Below are 12,339 nucleotides of genomic sequence, written 5' to 3' on the forward strand. Positions count from 1 at the left end.
TGGTATGTGCGTGCAGGTGAAGACAATGCAAGCTTTGCTCTTTTCTTTGCCGCCTAATATTTGAATCCTCTGTAGAAAATTGGAAGTGGCTTAAACTGCTGGAGGCGAAAAACAATAATTTAAGTGAGCAGTGACAGAAAAAGCATGACTGTTTTCAATGTATGCACCCTACAGATTTGCATGCCCTGTGCCAAGAACGACTGAATTGAATTGTACCTGGCTACTTAACCTCTGTGCCACACTTTGATAAGTAGTGAGAACCGAATGTCACATGAGAAGACTCAGTAAATGTTAACTATTGCCCTTAGAAGAATCAGCAGTAAAGTTTTTACTAGAAACTACTGATGTAGGTGGAGGCATAACATGAGAAAACCTCTGCACAAGTTCCAGTTAAGCTTTGGCTTTGCGTTGGGTGGTGGTGGCGCACGCCATTAACCCTAGCACTAGGGCAGCAGAGGCAAGTGGATCTCTCTGAGTTCGAGGCCAGCTTGGTCTACAAAGTGAGTCCAGGATAACCAAGGCAACACAGAGAAACCTTGTATCGAAAAACCAGGAAAAAAGAAAGAAAGAAAAAGATTTTATTTGCTTATAACATGATAGCAGTGTAGTCCTTTAAACGTGAGCCATTTGCAATGCTGAGTATTTACATTACGTAAGCTGGGACATTCTTGCTTATTGGTAGCATAAAATTGATTAAAACAGCTTTTTAAAACTTCCTTTAATTTGGACTTTACTAAGTTAGCAATACTTGAAAGTCAGTAGATTTTTATCTTAATTTGAATGAAAAATCTATAATGAGGAAGATACAGAACACGAATTGCTCAAGAAAAGTCTTCAATTTGCAAAGCAGAAATATTGAATTCACTAAAATATACTTTTATTTGGTTAAGATGTTTAGTTAAGGAAAAGTTAGTTAATAAGAATACTTAGTATGGTGGTGGTGGTTGTTGTTTTTTTTCAACAATGACTTATTTGTCTTGTCTAGTGTTGCTTCCAGGCAAATGCTTTTTTGAGTCTTGGTTTTCTTAAGTTTTGTTCATATTAACTGCAATTTTGGGGGATTTATTTACTGTGGTCCTCATGAGGACTCACTGTTATCTGGAGAACCCCCAAGGTCAAATATTTCTTTTTGTTACAGCCTTTTCTTTTCTTCTTTGAGACGCTGTCTTAAAAAAAAAAAAAAGACAGGGTCTCTATGTACTTCAGGATGTGATTTGAATTGGCTGTCTTTCCCCAGATTAGCTTTGAACTCAAGGCCCACCTGCCTACTACCACACTTGGCTGTTGCTTGTTCTGAACTGGAATCTAAAATTTTGGAATTAATCTCAGGGCTTTGTGTGTGTCCTCAGCAAGCACTCTACTGCTGAGCTACGTCTACCTCGTAGCCCAAATTCTGGGATCTTAGGGAGTTTTTTTGTTTTTTGTTTTTGTTTTTGTTTATCCCTTTTATCCATAGCTTTGTGTCCCCCTGCTTCAGTTACCTGCTGTCAATATTAAATGGTAATCCTAAAAATAATTCATGAGTTTTAGATTGTATGTCTTTCTCAGCAGCATAATGTCTCGCACTGTCCTACCTGGGGCATGAATCATTTATTTGTCCAGGACGGTATCCACTCAAAAGACTGCCCACCCAAACAGAGTTAGTAGTCTTTCAGTTATTAAGCCAGTGACACAGTCTCTGTGTGACAGTAATTGCAAAAGGGGAGTAATGGTAGTTCACATATGCCAAAGAGAAGTTATGAAGTGTTTGAAATATAAATGAGGAAAATCTTAATTTGGAAAGAAAAGCTGTAGGCTGGTTTAATAACATCTACCATAGCAAGCTATTTCAGAGGCCACAGTCACTAAAGTATATTGTTGAAACTTGTTTTTAATCTCCCTGCTTAATTATAAATGAACCATCATTGGTTTGTATGTACAGAAAAAAGCATAGAATATTTAGCTATTCTTGATTTCAGGTAATCATATCCCCCAAAGATAAGAGGGCAGGGCATTACTGTATTCAACAGATAGTAAAGTCACTTTAGAGTCAGTATAAAATTTAAGTAATTTTTAAGCTCTCAAAGAGCAAAGAAATAAAAAGGTAATTTGTGTGCAGGGTAAGAGCTATAGAAATTGCCTGGCAGTGGTGGCAGACAATTTAATCCCAGCACTCAGGGAGGCAGAGGCAGGCGGATCTCTGTGAGTTCAAGGCCAGCCTGGTTTACAAAGTGAGTTCCAGGACAGCAACAAAAAACAAGCCATGAAGAAAAAAAAAAACAAAACAAAACAATAGAAATCAAGATTTTAGAAGTTTTTAGGGAAGAAAAACCTTAAATGATATTGTAAACATGATCATTAACTTTTCTTCTAAAAAGTAACAAGTTTAATCTGCCTACCTCTGCTTCTTCAGTGCCGAGATGAAGGATGCGTCCCACTCTGCTTGCCTTGGATTGTTAGTCTTAAAGGATATATATTTAATCTATAAAGGTTATGGTGGAAATATGACCAGATTGGTATTGATAGTTTTTAAGAAAGTATGACTGAGAAACTACCCTTAAAGTTTTGAACAAATGTATTTACTGTTGATCAAAGTCAAATATCCATAGCCCAAGTATTGCCCTTTATAGAGAAAAATCCATATATCCTGACCAGTTGCTAGCCCTCTGCCATGAATTCACCATGTGTAAACAGTCAGACAGCCTTTGTAAAGTAAAAATCACAGAAGCACTCATTTTCAGTCTCTGACACACCTTTTTTTAAATTTGATTTTTAATTATCTGTATGTGTTTGTGTCTTGTTTGTGGTTTATGCACGTGAACGCAGTGCCCACAGAGGCCAGAAGAGGGCGTTACATCCCCTGGAGGTAGTTGCAGGTGTTATGAATCACTTCACGTGGGTGATAGGAACCGTGTTCTGGTCCTCTGGAAAAGAAAAACAATATATGTTCTATTTTTTGTTTTTGTTTGTTTTTTCAAGACAGGGTTTCTCTGTGTAGCCTTGGCTGCCCTTGCTTTATAGACCAGGCTAGCCTCGAACTCACAGAGCTCTGCCTGCCTCTGCCTCCCCAGTACTGGGATAACAAGTGTACTCCACTGCCACACTGGCAGTATGTGTTCTTAACTACTGAACAATCTCTCCAGCCCTGTAAATTTTACCTTTGATAGAGAATAAAATCTACTTTTCTATAGTGATATAAACATCCTAGAAAGCAATTTCTCTGAAAACAAAAAGGGGCTTTCTGAAATTTATTAAAAAGGCCCATCTTCAACGCTTCTTTCTTTCTGCTTCTAATAGTCAGTCCTGGTACTTCCTGCTTATAAGACACATTTGTCAGTTCTAGGATTGAAGGGTGTAGGTGTGGAAACTTTATTTTCTTTGTTTGTTTTTAAGGTTTTTCGAGACAAAGTTTCTCTGTGTAAGAGTCGTAGCTGTCCTGGACTCACAGTGACCTGCCTGCCTCCGCCTCCTGAGTGCTGGGATTAAAGGCATGCGCCACCACACCCAGCTGGAAACTTTCTTTTCTTTTCTTTTTTGGTTTTTCGAGACAGGATTTCTCTGTGTAGACTTGAGTGTCCTGGAATCCCGTTGTAGACCAGGCTGGTCTCGAACTCACAGCGATCTGCCTGCCTCTGCCTCCCAAGGGCTGGGTAAAGGTGTGCACCACCACCGCCCGGCAGAAACCCTTATTTTCAAAGATGCTCCACTTGTAATTATTTTCATTGAGGAGGAAAAAAAGATATGTGGCTACAGAAATCTTTGCTTCCGTGATAACCGTAGACTGTTGGACCTGAACTAAATCTAGTTGTGGAGGAGGAAGCAGGGGACAAAGGTTAAGTCGTTCGAGGACACAAGTCCTGGACTTTAGCTCTTATCAGCTGAGTGGAGTAAGGGTCTGGCATGTTAGCCTGGTAAGAAAGAAAACATATACAATGAAACTCAGCACTTATTTATGTGTAGAAGAGTAAAATATACATTGGCTGTCATTTCCTTACAGAGAGCATGCTACCGTGAGCACACAGTTACAGCTTTCACACAAACAAAGCCAACACTGTTGTAATTTAGTTTCCCTGAAGGAAGCCGGTCAGTGAACATAAAAGGACATTCCTGAGGCCAATAAAATGTAGGACTCTGGACTTGAAACTTGAGCCACTGCCTGAAGGTAATAACTTCTTCAGCTTTGTTTCTTTAAAATTCATCAGTTGTTTTTGTTTTTTTTGTTTTTGTTGTTTGTTTGTTTGTTTGTTTGGCTGATTGGTTGTTTGGTTTTGGTTTTGTGAGACAAGGTTTCTCAGTGTAGCCCTGGCTGTCTTGGAACCCACTATGGCCTTGAAATCTGCTTGCTTCTGCCTACCGAGTGCTGAGTCAAAAGCCACCACTGGGCCACTGCTGCCTGGCCATCTTTTTATTTTTGTAATTTTTATGTTTTAACTAAAGTAAAGTACCAAGTGCCCTCTCCATTCCTCTCCTCTCTAATGTCTGACCCAGCTCCACCACCACCCACTATTCCCTCTCAATTTCATGTGCCACCCTTTTTTCTTCTTCTTTTTTAACCCACTGAGTCTTTTTAGTCTGGCTAGTATGTGCATGGTGTAGGGTCATCCACCTGAGCATGGGCAAGCCCTCAACGGTCAAATCCCTGAAAAGAAAACTAACTCCCCCACCCTTAGCAGCCACCAGCGGCCGACTGTTTTTCAGGTGGGAGTGGAATGTTATGACTTCCCGTCTCTTTCCATTCTTGGACTTTGTCTAGCTTCATCTTGCGCAGGTCTTATGCTCGCAGTCAAAGCTGCTATGAATTTATGTACAGACTATATGTCAGCAGGGATGGTGTCTGGAACATACAAATAACTCAAAACAGTAAACACCAAAAAATGAACAATCCAGGGGGCTGGAGAGATGGCTGAGTGGTTAAGAGCACTGACTGCTCTTCCAGAGGTCCTGAGTTCAATTCCCAGCAACCACACGGTGGCTCACAACCATCTATAATGTGATTTGATGCCCTCTTCTGGCTTGTGAGTGTATATGCAGGCAGAGCACTGTATACATAATAAATACATATAATAATAATATAAAAATGAATAAACACTTAAACATTTTGGAGTAGAACTAAGCAGAGAATTCACAAAGGAAAACAAATTGAGATTGCTAAGTTTTTTTTTTTTTTTTTTTTTTTTTTTAATTTTCAAGCACATTTAGCCATCAGGGAGATTCAAATTAAAACTACTATGAGATTTCATATTATTCCAGTCAGAATGGCTGTCAAAGCAAACAAATGCTGGCAGGGGTGTAAGGAAAGGAGAAAGATGATTTGTTTATTGAAGTTATATGTTTGTCTGGTGTTCAAATCTTTGAAAAAAAATGAGTGTCCATGGCTTAAAGATTTAAGAACACTCTGAGTTCATTGAGACCTAATAGGTGTAAGGAGGAGTTTCAGATGGATGAAGGGAGATTTCAGCCACGTTTTATCAATCCATCAGAAATGGGAACAGAATATCTGTTCGACCCACGGCAGAAATGATCATAAGGTGGGTACCAGAGACTCTGAGGGGAACATGGCCCCAAGGAATGTGATTCAGAACGCAAAGGCACAGTTAGGAGATGTGTTTAGCATATATTTTTATACATTTGTGAGTTTTATCTAATAAAAATCCATTTAACTTTAAAAGACTTACGGGCGGGCAGTGGTGGTGCACACTTTTATTCCCAGCACTCAGGAGGCAGAGGCAGGTGGATTTCAGAGTTTGAGGCCAGCCTGCTCTACTAAGCAAGTTCCAGGACAGCCAAGGCTACACAGAGAGACCCTGTTTCATAAAATCAAACCAAACAAAAAAAAATTTAAAAGACTTAAGTATGGAACAAAAGCTTGAAGTGAGGAAAGCCCATACAGCATGGTTTCTTTTGTTTTCCTTTCTTAGTGGCACATAAGTAAATTGAATTTAGTTGAAAACAGGCCTTTATTAGACTGATGATTTTTATTATGTGCATGGTGTTTTGCTTGCATGTATACCTGTATACTGTGTGTACAGTGCCTGCAGAAGCCAGAGAAAAGTGTCCCCTCTGCTGGAGCTGGAGTCCTATGGGTGCTGGAACTGAACCTGGGTCTCGTTCAAGAACAGCAAGCATGCTTAACTTCTCAATCATTTTTTCCAGCTCAATATCAGAGATTTTAATGATTAAATTTCTTATTTATCTAATGTCTTACTTGGTATGGGCACCTACATGTGCAGGCACACACAAGTATGTGTACATGTGCTTGTTCAAGCACACACCACTATGCACATGTGGAGGCCAGAGAATAGCTTGTAGGTCTTGCCTCTCGCCTTTCACCATCTGGTCCCAGGAATCAAGCACAGACTGTCAGGCTTGGCAGCAAGCCCCTTACCACTGAGCTGTCTCATAGGCCCCGTCAGAGTTTTTTTGTTTTTTTTTTTTTTTAAGACATTGCTGAGTTTTTTTCACTGTGATTTTATTTAGGAGTTTTGTGTTCATGTGTTCATGATTTTTTCTTTTTTAGGTATGGTGAGCCCAACAGATGAAGAAGCGACTGTCTTAGAAAAGATAGCCTGTCGTTCACAGTTCTCAAAAGGAGTGGGGCATGCTCTGCCACGAAGTACCACACAAAATGTAACACCAAGGTTGGTGGCAGGTAGACATGGGGTAGAAGACTGCAGAAGAACCTTGCTTGTGGTTTTTGAGGGAAAAATGGGCAAAGAAGCCTAATCAGACTAAGCTGGTTTAAGATCAGATAGTTCAAATTTACTTTCCGGGCTCTGGCTGGGACTGGCCGATAGCTGGCCCTCCAGTGGTTAGGGCTGGAGAAGGATGCCCTATGGGGTTAGAGCCCACAGCAGAGCTGGCAGTGGGTAGCCTGGTCTTCTCACTCGTTTTCACGGGAAGGGTAATTTTGTAGGAGTATCTTTTATGTCTCTAGGAACCGATTAATCTGGACCAGAGAGGTTCTTCCGTGGCCTGTAGGACTCTAGAGGTGGCAGAAAACATGACTGGTAGACAAGTTAAACTCAGTTAGAATTTCTTCCTTGTGTGTCCTTACAGAATGAATTAAGAGTAACCCCCTCTACTATCAAAGGTTCTATGCAAGACTGTACCTAGTTGGTCTCTGAAAATTCTCCTTATACAATGCCTTGCCTTGATGCTCATTCTGTGGGAATTTTAACTTTTAATTTTTAAAAATACATAGGACCGTTCAGCCATTATAATTCTGGGATTTGTTTTGGTAAGTTACTTTTCTTTCTAGGAACATGTCCATAATATCTTCAGCTTAATGTCTACCATAGTTAGTACACTTTTATTCCTGAGACTAATTTGTGCTTCTTTGGCCTCACTCTTTTGTTTTGTTTTTTTTAAAAGATTTATGTATTCATTTATGTATATAAGTGCTCTATCTGCATGTGTATCTACATGTCAGAAGAGGACATCAGATCCCAGTATCGATGTTGTGAGCCATCATGTGGAAACTGGGAATTGAACTCAGGACTTCTGGAAGAGCAGACAGTACCTGAACTGCTGACCCATCACTCCATCCCTTTTTCCTCATTTTTTCTTCTGTTTTTTCAAGACAGGCTTTCTCTGTGTAGCCCTAACTGTCCTGGTCTCTCTCTGTAGACCAGGCTGGCCTTGAACTCACAGTAATCCACCTGCCTCTGCCTCCCAAGTGCTAGGATTACAAGTGTGTGCCACTGTGCCCAGCTGATATTTGTCATTTTAAAAAATGTTTTTCATGTGTAAGATGTCAGCTATATTTACTACCTGTTTGTCCTGTTTGTTTACTGTTTAGAGGTGGTGGGGCTTGGGAGAATGGACGCATTAAATGAGGCAAACTAAAGTCTCATGCAATAGCATAAAAGAAAAAGAATGTTTTTCATTAGAAACTTAATTGGTTCCTTTTTCATAAATTTTTATTCATTGACAAAAGTGTATATATTTATGAAGAAAAACATATTTCATGTGTATGCATTGTGGAGTTAAATCAAATGAATTAACATATTCATGACTTTTATTTTCTTTGTGTGTGTGTGTGTGTGTGTGTGTGTGTGTGTGTGTGTGTGTGTGTATGAGAGGGGGGATATAGATTCTTAAGATGACACCAAGGTCTTTATGCATGCTAGCCAAGTACACTGACACTAGGCCATGCCCCATCCCAACTACCAGGCTTTTTTAAAAAATGGTATTATATATTTTAAAATTAATTTTAAAAATTCTATGTGTAACACACACACACACACACACGCACTGTACATTTATGGTAGGTACCCTAAGAGACCAAAGGCATCAGATTCCTTGGAGCTGGTGTTACAAGCTACCTTGTGCAGATGCTGAAAATGAAAATCCGATCCTCTGGAAGAGCAGCAAGTACTTTCAACTCCTGAGCTATTTCTCCAGCCCCCATTAGTCTTTTTTGTCTTAAGAATAAAACCACAGCCAGGCGGTGGTGGCACACGCCTTTAATCCCAGCACTCGGGAGGCAGAGGAAGGCAGATCTCTGTGAGTTTGAGGCCAGCCTAGTCTACAAAGTGAATCCCAGGACACCCAAGGCTACACAGAAAAACCCTGTCTCAAAAAAAGAAAACAAAATAAAACAAACAAACAAACAAACAAACCAAAAAAACACTTTGAAAAAATCTGTATTGTCAAATAATACACAAAATTCAGAAAAGTAGACAATAAAATTCCTACTCTAGTGCTTGCTTCGGCAGCACATATACTAAAATTGGAACGATACAGAGATTAGCATGGCCCCTGTGCAAGGATGACACGCAAATTTGCAAAGCGTTCCATATTAGAAAAAAAAATCTCGGGACTGGAGAGATGGCTCAGAGGTTAAGCTCACTGATTGTTCTTCCAGAGGTCCTGAGTTCAATTCCCAGCAACCACATGGTGGCTCACTACCATCTATAATGTGATCTGATGCCCTCTTCTGGCCTGCAGATGTACATGCAGACAGAGCACTGTATACATAATAATAAATAAATCTTTAAAAAAAAAAAGAAAAGAAAAAAAATCTCCTCTATTGTTCAAGAAATTAAATAACTATAGGCTATAGATTTTGTTGAATTTTTATAGTAATTGAGATTAGGATATATGATCATTTAAAATCTTAAATGAGAAACAATTTAAAGGTACTTTATAGCTATACATGAAAGTAGTACTGATTTTATTGTCTCATGAACTCATCTCAAAGACAAACATGGCCCAGCACTCAGGAGGCAGAGGCAGGCAGATCTCTGTGAGTTCAAGGCCAGCCTGGTCTACAAAGTGACTTCCAGGACAGCCAAGGCTACACAGAGAACCCCTGTCTCAAAAAACAAAAACAAAAACAAAAAAGAAAAAGAAAAAGAAAATCATGTTACTAGGCCTAAGTGCCTCAAAATTTATATTCATAATCTCTCATCTTCCAGGCTTGTCAAGCTAATATGAGATAGTGTGAGTGTTTAGTTTTGAGTTTGAGGTAGGTCTCATTTGATGACCAGGATGATAACATGGTTCATGTTTAATCCTAGAACTCAATGCTCCCACCTTAGCCTCCTAATTACTGGGAGTATTTAGGCATATACAACTGTGCCCAACTGGTAGAGACAGAAAGATTGGAAGGGTAAGGTTATCATTGTCTACTTCAGGATTTAAAAAAAATTTTTTTTAAATAATTTTGTACACATATACAGTGTATCTTGATCATAACCAACCCAAATCCCACTTCCTCCAGACATCCCCAGTACTCATCCCTCTTACCTTCATAATCCACCGAGACCAGTTAGTGCTTCCTGGATGCACCTGGGCCCACCAGTGGCCACAACCCTGGAGAAAACTTATTCCATTTTCCAGGAGCAATTAATTGCCAGTAGCTCCTCAGCTAAGAATAGAGCCTTGTGAGCGCCTCTTCCATCCATGCTAGAATATTGACTAGCTTGAATGTGTGTGTGTGTGTGTGTGTGTGTGTGTGTGTGTGTGTGTGTGTGTGTGTATTTTACAGGTAACCATAGCTGCTAGAAGTTCACAGGACAATAATTATCTTATGTCCAAAAGACAAAAGACATTTCATAACACTCTTTCCCATCCCTGGTTCCTACTTTCTTTTGCACCCCTCCTCTTTTCTTGGTGTTTCTTGAGCCTTGGGGGATAGGTAGGATGGTATAAACATCCCATTTGGGGCTTAGCACTCAAATTTTAAAATCTGAGCACTTTGACTGGTACCCACTGCAGAAAGAAGCTCCCCTAACCAGAATTGAGAGCAGCACAAATCTCTGGCTATAAACATAAATATTTAGAAGACAGTTTGATATGTTCATTAGCAAAACAATAGGTTTCCTTTTAGTGCCTGTGATCTCCCTAGCCATGGTTTAGAGTACCAGACATTCCCTTCAGTACAGTAGGTCTCAAATCCAATTAGGAAGCAGTTGGTTACCTCCTTAGCAGTTGTGCCACGAGGTACCAAGTCGTGCCATGAGGTACCAATGGGCACTATTGTAGCATGCAGAGTCTACTACTAAGTCCTTTGATGTCTTTTCCTCACCAGTGGCCAGAATAGTGCTTTCTAGCACTGTGAAAACCAGCTTGTAGCTGGGTGTGGTGGTGCACACCTTTAATCCCAGCACTCTGGAGGCAGAGGCAGGTGGATTGCTGTGAGTTCAAGGACAGCATGGTCTACAAAACAAGTCTAGGACAGCCAGGGCTGTTACACAGGGAAACCCTGTCTCAAAAAAAGATCTTTGGCTGTCTATAGAAATACACACAAAGGACGTGGTCCTTTCCGAGGTTATAGACGTTCACTGGAGTAATTGGAATGTATCTTGTAGGACACGTATTCCTATGTGTGCATAATCCTGTCAGCACCAAGGCATTTTTCTAAAGTTATGCAAGCTATATAGGTTACACCCAGCCCATAAAATTAGTCTTTTATTTCATTAAATAATTGTGCAGTGAGTGTAACATAACTTTATAACACAAATTCAATTTTAATGAGCCAATATAGGGTGTAATTAAGGAAAGAATGAGGGAACTATGTCATCCTAATATTTAATTTGCCTTACATGCATTCTGGTGCCTTGGCAAGTTAATGAAAAAAAAAAAAAAACAGTAATTATCTATCTATAGAAAGGAAATTACCTAAATTGTGTAAGGTACCACAGTATAGAAGATGAAATTTTTACTTAGGATTTACAGCCCCATAAAAACGTTAATTGCTACAATTGACCAGATGTTTAATCTCTCAGCTATTAACCAGTGGGAGAAAATGGGATTGAATATGAAGCCAGCATGGAGCAGTGTCATTCATTAGGAGTCAGCCGTGACAATGGTGAAGAGCAGTCTGAGGTAGGGATTCAGCAGAAAAACATCCTAATTTTTTTTTTTTTTTAATTTTTAAGATTTATTTATTATACAGTGCTCTGCCTGCATCTGTACTTGCATTCCAGGACACTGGATCCCATTATAGATGGTTATGAGCCACCATGTAGTTGCTGGGAATTGAACTCAGGACCTTTGGAAAAGCAACCGGTGCTTTTAACCTCTGAGCCATCTCTCTCTAGCCCATAATGTCCTAATCTTGAGAAGAGCACGATGTCATTTAACAACTTTTCATGCTTAAAGAACAAAATCCCAGCACTCGGAAGGCAGAGGCAGGTGGATTTCTGTGAGTTCAAAACTGGCCTGGTCTACAAAGCAAGTCCAGGATAGTCAAGGCTACATGGAGAAACTCTGTCTTGAAAAACAAAACAAAAAAAAAAAAAAAAAAAAAAAGAATAGCTATTTCCCTCAGTGATATGAGGTGTTTTTATATGCCGGAAGTACACACTTGTTTTTCCATGACTCAGAGGCACAGGCCTCTAGAGGGTCAAGAGTTCAAGGTCAGGCCTGGGATACATAGTTGAAATGCTGTTTCAAAGAGTTTTGATTACCTATCTATCATCTTTAATTTTATTATATAGAATTTTTATATTAATGGCTAGATACAGCCATAAAATTTGTGTACTCAACTGCATATTTTGAACCATTTCACTTAAGGCAGCCGTTCTCGGCCTGTGGGCCACAACCCTCTATGATCCTTCCACAGGGCTCACGGTAGACCATCTGAAAACAGATATTTATGTTAGGATTCAAAACAGTAGCAAAATTACAGTTATGAAGTAGCAACAAAAATAATCTTATGGTTGGGGTTCTTTACAACACGAGGAACTGATTTAAAGGGTCTCAGCATTAGGAGAGTTGAGAACCACTGACTTATGAAAACTTTGGTCTGGAACATAGTTCAGTGTAAATAGTTTGCCTAGTGTATAGAAGCTTCTAGGGCATAGTGGTCCACGCCTGTAATTTCAGCCATCAGGAGGCATAGGCAGGCAGGTC

At 39.7% G+C, this 12,339-nt stretch overlaps 1 long non-coding RNA gene and 1 other non-coding gene across 2 annotated transcripts; both read left to right on the forward strand.

Moving 5' to 3' along the window:
• Positions 1 to 3,812: 3,812 nt before the first annotated feature.
• Positions 3,813 to 11,302, forward strand: LOC127196315 (uncharacterized). Its single transcript, XR_007831474.1, has 3 exons — positions 3,813 to 4,141; positions 6,497 to 6,617; positions 11,211 to 11,302. It is a non-coding gene; the product is annotated as an uncharacterized LOC127196315 (long non-coding RNA).
• Positions 8,681 to 8,784, forward strand: LOC127196759 (U6 spliceosomal RNA). The gene has a single exon (XR_007831531.1). It is a non-coding gene; the product is annotated as a U6 spliceosomal RNA (small nuclear RNA).
• Positions 11,303 to 12,339: the final 1,037 nt, after the last annotated feature.

Source organism: Acomys russatus, chromosome 12 (genome assembly GCF_903995435.1).
Source record: "Acomys russatus chromosome 12, mAcoRus1.1, whole genome shotgun sequence".
Taxonomy (NCBI): domain Eukaryota; kingdom Metazoa; phylum Chordata; class Mammalia; order Rodentia; family Muridae; genus Acomys; species Acomys russatus.